General features: G+C 40.0%; 1 long non-coding RNA gene across 1 annotated transcript in view; it reads left to right on the forward strand.

Annotated features, from left to right (window-relative positions):
- Positions 1-9800, forward strand: part of LOC138923437 (uncharacterized) — a 33497-nt gene extending 23697 nt beyond the window's left edge. Inside the window, exon 2 of the long non-coding RNA XR_011437038.1 lies at positions 9587-9800. This is a non-coding gene — a long non-coding RNA (uncharacterized lncRNA). The remainder of the gene's footprint in view (positions 1-9586) is intronic.
- Positions 9801-10390: the final 590 nt, after the last annotated feature.

Here is a 10390-nt window from a genome sequence, read left to right on the forward strand (position 1 = left end):
TCAAGCTCACTTTCAACACTCTGCCTGGAAATCTCCTTGGGTAGGTCACTTAATTTATTAGATGTATGTTCTTTTTTTTCCATATTTTTTGCATGCGACAGTGTTGCTAAATTTTCTGTCATATCTAACAAGAATCTACCTTCTAGTTTCTGATGCGGGCTCGGTGAGCTGAGGAGTCGAAAGAAAGATTTCTTGGACTCTCAAGATCTGGCAGTAGTGCTCTTTTATTTAGAGAATAGTGTGGAATAGCGTGGGGACAGGACCCATGGGCAGTCAGAGCTTCTGCTGCATGGGGACAGGGCCCATGGACAGGAGGAGCCGCTGCTGCTGACCCCGCTTCTGCTGCAAACATGAGTGGAGAGTAAGGCTAAATTTAAGGCATAGGTATGTGAGCCATCTCTTTACAAGACAAAGGAAAGAACATGTAAAAAGTTAAAATGGTATCAGTGCCGGTGGGGTCTGGCCATTGGGTGGTCCCACAACTTTTAGATAAGAATCAAATCGGATTAAGTAAAGGCCAGAAGCCACCACCCTAAATCAGTTACATGAGGTTGCCAGACAGTAACCAACTTAAGTTCTTGCCTTCCCCATTAAGAGTTTCCAGAGATAAGGCCAACCCCCCTTCCTTCACAAAAGCCAATATCTCTCATCAAAGAGCAAGCAAATTCCAGTCCTCGGAGCCTGCTTCTCCTCTGCAGTTTTAAAATTAACTAGCCTAAAATCCTCATCAGTTTCCAATAATATTTTCCAGATTTTCCTCCAAGCCCTCGCCAAGAGTGTCCTTGAAGGTCACCAGGCTGTTGCTAACAATTTCTTCAACACGCTTTATGCTTTCACGTCTCAAAGTCTTTCCATGTTCATGCTGTTGTGAAACCACTCCACCTTTCAGGGTTTTTGTTATGGGAGTGCCCCACTTCTGGCACCGAAATCATTATTCTTGATCTGTGTGCAACAAGTTACTCCAAAATTTAGAGGATTAAAACAATAAACACTTATGAATTCACACAATTGCTGTGGGTCAGGAAGCCAGTTTGGTGGTTCTGTCTCAGAGCCTCTCATGACATTACCCTCAAGTTATTGGCCAGGATTGCAATCAGCCCGAGTGGGAGGACCCATGTCTGTGGTGACAGACTCAAATACCTGCAAATTCATGCTGGTTATTGGTAGGAGGCCTCAAATCCTCACCCTGTGGACCTCTCCATAGGGATGCTATAGGGGGTCCTCATGACGCATCAGCTGGCTTCTCCTGACGTGAGTAATAAAAAAAAAAAAAAAAAGCAATGTACAAGCTGCAATGGCCTATATGACATAGCCTTGGAAGTCCCACTCTATTATTTATGAGTTATCTTATTTGTTACACAGGTTGCCTCTACTCCGTGTGGGATGGTACAGCACAGGGTCAGGAATACCGGGAGGCAATAACCATCGGGAGCCATTTTGGAGGCTGGCTACCACAATGACAGATACCTAAAATAATGTTTTTGGAAGATCTTTAACAATAATTTAAATGAAAGAAAAGATTTAAAACTTTTAATTCAGTATAATCTAAAAGTTATTCAAGATAAATTTTATGTTATTGTCTGGGTGTGCCTATTCACGTAGAAAAGATAGACCAGAAGGAAAACAAAAATGTTAGCAATGCATATTTCTAGGTGGGAGGATTGTGAGTTTTAAAGTTTTCTTAATTTTTTGCATGTTTTCAAAACACAGCATTATAGTGTACATGAATAATTTTATAATTAACAAGTGCTTGAATTTTGAGGGCAAACTTAGAAAAATCATTTAAAATTTTTACTTTCTTTAAGATATAAACAGTGTCATTTCCCCTTAGCTTAAACATTAAAATTTCTACCTGCTTCTAAAAAACCTAATGATACTTTTAAATGGCAGGAGCTGTTAACTCTCAATTTGGCAATTGATGACTTATCTCATTAAAAGATAATCGTGCTGCCAAATTTTAAGTTACTATTTGTACTAGCACAGATGGAATATGTGTGCATGCATGCATGAGTGTGCTCAATGAGAAAGATGGGAAAAGACTCCTGTACAGACCATTCCTGAAGTTTTTGTTTAGTAAAATATTCTTTGGGCTATTTAATACCAATTAACAAGCACAAACATTTATATTTCCTCTTTTATTCCAACACCTGCCTCCACAATTTCTCCTAAAGAGATGAATTTTAAAGATGAAATATAAAACATTCCCATAAGATAGATTGAAACCAAGACAAAGCAAAGTTTAATCAAGCTGGATGCACAACCTCCAAAAAATGTACCAGGCTTGAGATCCTTTGAAGCTCTTTCTGAAAGTGAGTGCAGGAGTTCTTTTCTTTCCTTTGGTTGTGAGGACACTACATGTTTATAAAGTTATTTAATGCATAGCTCAGGATCCTGGAAGTTGTCTTCATCTACTCAGATCAGAGCTACTGTGGATGCACAGCAGTTGCCCACTGACGGCTGGTGGGGCTGAAATTCCAGCTCCCACGTACTTGTCCTGGCATCAACTACGAAGGGAAACCTGGTTTTCTTCCCAATTCACAAAACATCTCCAGATGGGCTAGGAGTGAGTTCTATCATGCCTTTGTATTATGAACCCTAGGAAAACTTAGGCATTTTGTCTATTCTTGTAATTTTCCACTCATTACTTTGTAGTTATTACTAAGGTATTTCACTGTTGTGTATTTTGCTTTCTCATCTCCTTGTAAGTTCCTCGAGGTCAAGGGCCGTGTCTTTTATTTCTTTTGGTTGTCTGATGGGCTACTAAAATAGCAAATGGCAAACTTTAGGCATGGCACATAGGCATTTAATTCAAAGAAATGTTAGATGCCAGAAATTGAAGTCTCTAAAATGTTTATTCTCCTGTACTTTGTGTTATTGTTGTCATACATTTTACATCTACACAAATTATAAACCATAAATACCGTTTTTTTACTTTAAACAGTCATTTATCTTTTAATGTAATTAATAAAAGAGAAAAATGATGGCCTTTTATATATACCAATATATTTACATTTCTGGTGCTCTTCACTACTTTGTAGATCTGAGTTTCCATCTGCTATCCTTTCTGTTTAGCCTGAGGAATTCCCTCTAAGGTTTCTTGTGGTGGTTTGCTGGCAGTGACTTCTCTCAGTTTTCATTTACTTGACAATGTCTATTTCACCTTCATTTTTGGAGTGTATTTTAGCTGTATATATAATTCGAAATTGACTTTTGTTTTTCACCTTTAGCACCTTAAAGAGGTCTTTTCATTATCTTCTGGCCATGATTATTTCAGATGAGAAGTTAGATATCATTATTAGAGTTATTCCTGTGTAACATCATTTTAAAATTTTCACAGCTGACGAAGATTTTATTTTTAATTTTCAGGCGGTTTGACTATTGTGTGCTTACATGTGGTTTTCTTTGTACTTATTCAACTTGTGATGTGCTGAGCTTCTTTGATTTGTAAGTTTATGGTTTTTTACAAAATGTGGGAAATGTTTGGCCATTATTTCTTCTAATATTTTTCTATTGTATTCTCTTTCTCCTCTTCATTTGAGGCTCCAACTACACGTATGTTAGACCATGTGATATTGTCTTATAAGTCGTTGAGTTGCTCTTTATTCTTTAAAATTTTCTTGATTTTTATTCACTTGAGATAATTTCTATTGATTTATCTTCAAGGTCATTGACCCTTTCTTCTGTAGCACCTTACCTGCTGTTAAACACATCCTGTGAATTTTTCATTTCAGATGTTTTAAGTTCTAGAATTCCCACTTGTTGCCTTTTTTGTAGTTTCATTTCTCTGCCAAGACTCCCACCTGTTTACTTATTATGTATATTTCTTCATTTAATTCTTAAACATATTCATGATAGTTGTTTTGAAGTCCTCCTCAGATAATTCCAACATCTGGGTCCTCTTGAGTTTCCTTTTCTCTAGATTATGGTTATATTTTCTTCCTTTTTTGCATGTATAAAATTTTTATATTGTGTGCTGAACACTGTGGATGTTACTTTGTAGGGAGTTTAAATTATGGTTTGTTTTTGAAAAGATATGAATTTTGTTCTGGTTGGTGTGTGCATTACTGGAAGATCCTTTAAACCCTTTCAAGTTTGATTTTAGGTTTTGTTAGGGTGTGTCTATTTTGATATTTTCCTTATTCCTAAGGTGTGGCCCTTCCTCTAGTGCATGGTCACTATTCCTGAGTGTGGTCTTTGCACTGTCTTTGGAATACCCAACGTGCTAGTATGAGCCTCTCCACTTTGGCTGAAACAGAACTCCAACATCTTCCAGGACTGTACAACCCCTGGTAACTCTGTTTAGCTCTTAGTTCCCAAAAGCCACTCACTGCTGGGCCTCAAGAAGTCTCTTGCTGCCCATGCGCAATTAAGAACAGAAGGCAAACGCCCATCCCAACTTCCACGGCCCCCTTTCTGTGCAGCTCCCTCCTCCCTGTTATCTTGCCTGGCAAAGTCCAGCCACATTGGCAGCCCTGCACTCTTATCTTTGCCTCCTCAGCTCAGCAAGGCCATTTCTCTTCTCTTGGTCTCCATCATCTTGCACTTTGGTTTAGAAAGTACCCCTAAGCAGGAAGCAGAGGTGAACATAGTGCTTACTTTTTATGTGCTCCCTTATTTCACAGATCTCAGTCCTTTGCTGCCTCCCCATGCCCTGATCAAGCCTCTCATATATTTTGTCCAGTTCACAGTTGATTACAGTGGGAAGATAAGTTCAATATCAGTTATTCTATCATGGTCAAAAGCAGAAGTCATCCAAGTCTAGAATAAAAGCTGTGTGAACATTATTGTTATCATTTATTGGATGAATGAATGAATGATGTAGGCCTGTATTCATTATTAAAAACAATATATATGGTTCTCTGGAGGAAACAAGAAATTATGCAGTAGGAATAGATGATTCCTTTAGGTGTATCAAACCTCTTTCTGACAAATTTTGAACAAAATGGAGGAAGAAGGCAGGAGAAACTTTCCAGTTATCCCTACCAAGGTGCACTTTACTGTGAAAAAAATACCCTTCTCGAGGAAAAATAATCATGCATCCTGATATTCTTGTATTTCCTCTGTCCCAAATAACCTCCTACAAACTTATTCTACTCTGAAAACTAGAATGTGTGGTGGAGGGAGCACTAGAATTTATATTAGAAAATCCTGGTTCAAGTTACTGTTTTGCCACTTGCTGTTACTGTGACTTTCAGCTATTCTCTATGACTTTGTTTTCATCTGTAAGGTGGAGAAAATAATATCTTCCCTGTCTATGGCAGGTGATATTTGTGATGCTTAAACGTATGTGAAAAATCATTTTGAAAATTTATATTTCAGATTCAATATGCTGAATTTAAAAGTTGAGTTTATAATGGTACTATCAGATTTGGTACAAAGATCAAATGATTTATGAAAGAAGCTTAGTAGAGTGCCTGGCATATAGTGAATACACAATAAATTATTACTGTTATTTGTATCAGTTAGTTATTGCTATGTAACAAATCACCCCACACACTAATTATGGCTTAAAACACCACTTGTTTCTCACAAGTCTCTAGGTTGTCTGGCAGCTCTTCTGATCAGGCTGAGCTCGTCTGGGCTCAGTCACATGTGTGGGGATCATCTGACTGTCATCTAATCTTTGACGGCCTCGGCTATCGTGATAGATCGTGATTGGGTCTACCACATGAGTTTCACCCACCAGCAGACTAGTTCTCATCGTGATGACAGAGCACAAGACAGGAATTGGAAACATAAGGATTTTTTGAAGTCCTTACTCGCATGAGCATTGCTACAATCTCACTGACCAAAGCAAGTTATATGACAGAAAGTCAGTGTGTGGAGGGCAATACCAAAGAGCATGGATATAGGAAGGCATGAAAGATTGGTTCATTAGTGTAATCAGTATACAGCATTACCCTTGATTATCGCTATTATTTTCATTTAATTCTGCAAATAACTCATCAGTGTTACACTAACAACCTTCTTCGACATCTACTTACTTTTAGGGCATATCAGTCATCTTAGAGCAAAATAATCTAGGAAAGGCAGAGAACAGACTGTTAACTCTATATTTTTCTCGAAAAAATTGAGTCTCATAATAAGGGACATACACAGTAGATTAGCAAAGGGTGAAGAAAGTGTGTTTCACCCTCTCTCCACCTTCCTTCTCCACCTAACTCTTATTAGCAAGAGACTACAGATAGGAATTTAGTGTTGTTGGGATATTTTGGAGGATGTTTTCCCTTTTTGTCTATCTATAGCATTTCCTTGATCATTGTGCTGTATACTTTTGTTGCAGGTAATAAGGAGATTGAGAAAATTTCTAAGGCAAGAGAGATGGTAGGAAAATTACAAAAAACAGATAGTAAAATTTAGGGAGTAAGTAGAGATCGGAGGGAGATAAAAATGCTAAGGATTTGGTAGCCAGTTCTAAAAGGTTTGTGAACTCATATGGAACATGAAAAATGATGTTCAAGTTTTTCAGTATCGCTTTATTTGGTTTTATTTTTCTGCATTGCCTACCTTTTGAATAGAATGTGCTGGTAGGACAGGAGGGGATAATTTCTTTTTCTTTCAGCTGCTGCTTGCCTTTCCATTTTCATGCCGCCAAAGCAGAGTTCAGCACAACAGAAACAGATGGAAGGAGAGTTTCAGAAGAGATGGGATTTTAAAGCCCCAGTCTGTTAGGAAGCAGCCCTGTTTTCTCATTCCCATGGAAACAAAAAGTCCTGGGGACCTGCAGACATGACAGGAATCCACGACTTCTCTGCTACTGCTGCCCTCTGTCTGAGTCCAAGGAAATGGATTCCAGGTCCTGCTTCTGTTTGATCAAGGGGACATACCCAGCCACTTCTTCCCCATGCCTTTCTGCCCGCCATTCATTTATTGATCTTGATATTATACCACATCATGTTAATTTCCTTTTTGGTTCTCCTTGGAGCCGGAGAGCTTTATAACTGGAAGGTCCACAGAAATCATCTAGCCCAAACAAACTACATAGCGCATGAGAAAATGGAAGCCTGGAGACGTGATGTTGAGGTAGAGACAGGTTGGAGCTCAGGGTTGCAGCTCCCAGCCCAGACTGTTTTGTATCAACTTTGCTTTCTCCTTGTAGCATGCGCATTTCACCAGATGACAGGGGTCCTCTGAGCTCCTGACATGTCACCAGCTGGAAGGGCCCTGACATCACGCTGGCCCTCCATTGCTACTCTGCACCCCCAGGCACATGTGCCCCACCCCTGTTCATGGCTTCAACTGTAAACAACTCAAGATTCTCATGTAAATTGTTAACTCCAAGACATGCTTACTACACAACAGTTAAATTCAGATGTGTCTGAATCCAATTTGGACTGTAAGTCAGACATCAACGATAACTCTAATAGTACATAGTATTTTATCTGTTTGAAGCACTCATTACAAGAATACTGAGCCTTCTCAACAACCTTTTATCTCACTTTAACTAAACTTTAGTGTGTTTCTATTTATGTGAAAATCTCCCCAGTTGCATTCAGTAAAGGTGTTTTCTCCCCCAGTTAAAAGTGTAACATAAAAAAAATTGGAGTTTCTCAGTTTTCCTGGGTCTCTCTCGCATATACAGGAGGTACATACGTTTTTAATTTTAATTTGTTTTTCTTTTGTTAAAAGAAAATGTGACATTAATTATTATAATTCAATTGATACTTTTGGAGTTATTCAAAGGTTGTGATTAGTTTTTTAAGGTGGTCTTAAGAAACTTAAACTCATGTTTTAGGATATTTCCTATTATTCTCAGGAAAAAACACACATAACATCTGATTTGATAATGAGAACGTGCCAAGTAACTTCGAGTTTCTCTAGATTAGCGGTTTAGAAGATTGGTGGGCTTCTGACCCTATTTTGTTTAGGAAGAAACAGATTTCTTGACAGAATGAACTCAGGAAACTCAGGGATAGAGTAAAAGTGAATTTTTCATTTAGACTCTTTGTTTACAGAAATATAAGCCCATATTCCAATGTTTGGGAAGTACAGGAATCTAAACATGATTGAATCTAGGATGATTTGGGGTCTTATAGAGCTGAGAGACATCATTACTGGAATCAGTGATCTTTCTAGAGTCTTTTGGATATGAATGTAGACAAGGCTGAATGTTTATTGATCCTGGGATGTAGCCAGTTGATTGTTTTCTCTTAAAATATAAATCCTTGATATCAGATCATTTACCTGATTTACCTTGTTCTCCTAAACATTCAAGCCCAAGCCAGCCGTTTTGGGTGGAGATGCCTGCCTATGGTTGCAATGGCCTTCAGGGCCTTCCTCCACGTGCGGGGGCCCTGGGTAGGTTCTCAGGTAACAGGAGGCCTGTGTGCTCTGCTGTCAGCTCTTCACCTTAAATAAAGACCTACCAAAGGATTGGGGGAGAGCCATAGCAGGACTGTCCCGTAAGGCAGATTCTACCTCGACCACCTTCCACACAAGCAATCCAATTGGATTTATTCCTTTCAATTTCCCAGATTTCTAGAAAGCATGAAATTCTGTACTACCCCTTAATGGAGATCAGATTCTATGCAATATGACAGTCTCCTTTGGCCAATGGAAAGCTAGTAGCAGATGCACAACCTACAAATGCCATTTGATGGTTAAGACAACGGAAAGAACCAGACTCTTGTAACCAGCTTGTGCACCGAATATTGACCAACATTATTCTTTCATTTATTTATTCTATTGTTCTTTATTTTATTGTTCAATTAATGAATCATTCATTCAGTAAGCACTCAGTGAATGCCTCCTTCAGTGATCCTCAATCAAAGGACCTCAGCTCTCTGTGCTGCAAACTTTTCACAGATGAGCTGCCAAATTTTCGTTAATACATAAATTTTGTTTTGATACAGAAGAGGGCATCTTATGATTACAGTGACGTCTGGTGCCTAAAGTTGGGCAGGTCCTACAGGGTAGTGTAGAGTGGGACACAACTTGCTGCAAGGACCATCAGCTAAGATGGATAAAGTCAGTGTCTAAGATAGACCGTCTCCTGGTCATGGGAGATCTTTGACTTTGGGAGTGTATGAAAGAGTGTGATGAGGGTCATAAACAATCTTTCTTCAATATTAATACTGCTCTGAAAGGGGACCAAGTGAAGACTGCGATAACTGGGAGGTGTATAGACACTGTGAATATCGTTATATTTCAGGAGTGATTTCAGTAAGTTATTGCTGGCTGCATCTTCAGCTCACAGTCTAAGTTGTACACAGGTAATTATAACAGAGAGGCATTAACAAAATGCTGGGATTGGAGAACAGAGAAAACTTGTTTTTAGCTAAGTCACAAAAAGGCAGGAAGGAAAGTTCGAAGAAGTGATCAAGGTGAGCAAAGGCCTTTCCAGGACAAGAAAATAGCAGAGAGATGGCAGAAACTTCGAATCGTCCCCCTTTCATGAAAGAATGCCATGTGTTTGGGTAGAGCACAGGACCATCAGGTAGAGGCTATACTTTCCAGCCTCCCTTGCAGCTGGGCATGACCATGCAACTAGGTCAGGCCAAGAGGATGTGAGCAAATGCTATGTGTGCACCTTCTGAGTCCTCTCCTTAGAGACAAAGCCACTTACCCAGGGCTCTCTCTTTGCCAGAAATGAAGGTAAGCCCACTGCAACTCTGTGGATGATGGCAATACCCCAGGAGATGGTGAAGGAGCAAGATGTTAGGAGCTGGATCCCTGAATGACTGTGTGGAGCACTGCTACTCTGCCGGCTCTGTGCCTCTCACCTCTGGACTGCTTTAGGAGAAAAACTCTAATTTAAGGCAATCTGTTTTATTTGCTAATAAATAAACAGGTTTTTTGTTGTTGTTGTTTTTGCTCTTTGTTACGGCAACTTATCTCAAAGTCTAATACACTGCTCAAAGACACAGTGACTGAAACAGAATGATCCGTTTGAGGAAATCCTTGTGACTAGAGCACGGAGGAGTGAGTGGGGAGTGGTGGCAGGTGGGGCTGGAAAGCTTGGAATGGCAGGAATCAGTGTGCTTTTGTGCGCAGGAAGTCATGGCTGGGTTTGATTTCTCACAACAGAGGCAGTGATGGGCTGTGTAGAGACAGCCTCTGTCTTAATAAGACAGCAGCGGGGTCTGCTTCCCACAGGAGTCCTGCCCCCAAACCAAAAGTTGACGACACCTCCACACTGGCCTCTCACAGCCGTGGTGCTGAATCACTGGCTGTGCGTTGTCACACACCACACCTCTGCTCTTCCTCTAGGCCTCCCAGCTTCTCATCTTGTGATTCACCTGCCAGTTGATAGCTTCGCCTTGCCCCTTGAATTTCCCTTGTGAACCAGCTGTCCTGTCGACGCCCTGCCCTGTCCCTCCGGCCCTCCGCAGAGACCCCTACTGAATCCACCGCAGACCCTGGACCACACTTGGTGCACTCCAGAAATTTA

This window comes from Equus caballus, chromosome 3 (genome assembly GCF_041296265.1).
Source record: "Equus caballus isolate H_3958 breed thoroughbred chromosome 3, TB-T2T, whole genome shotgun sequence".
NCBI lineage: Eukaryota > Metazoa > Chordata > Mammalia > Perissodactyla > Equidae > Equus > Equus caballus.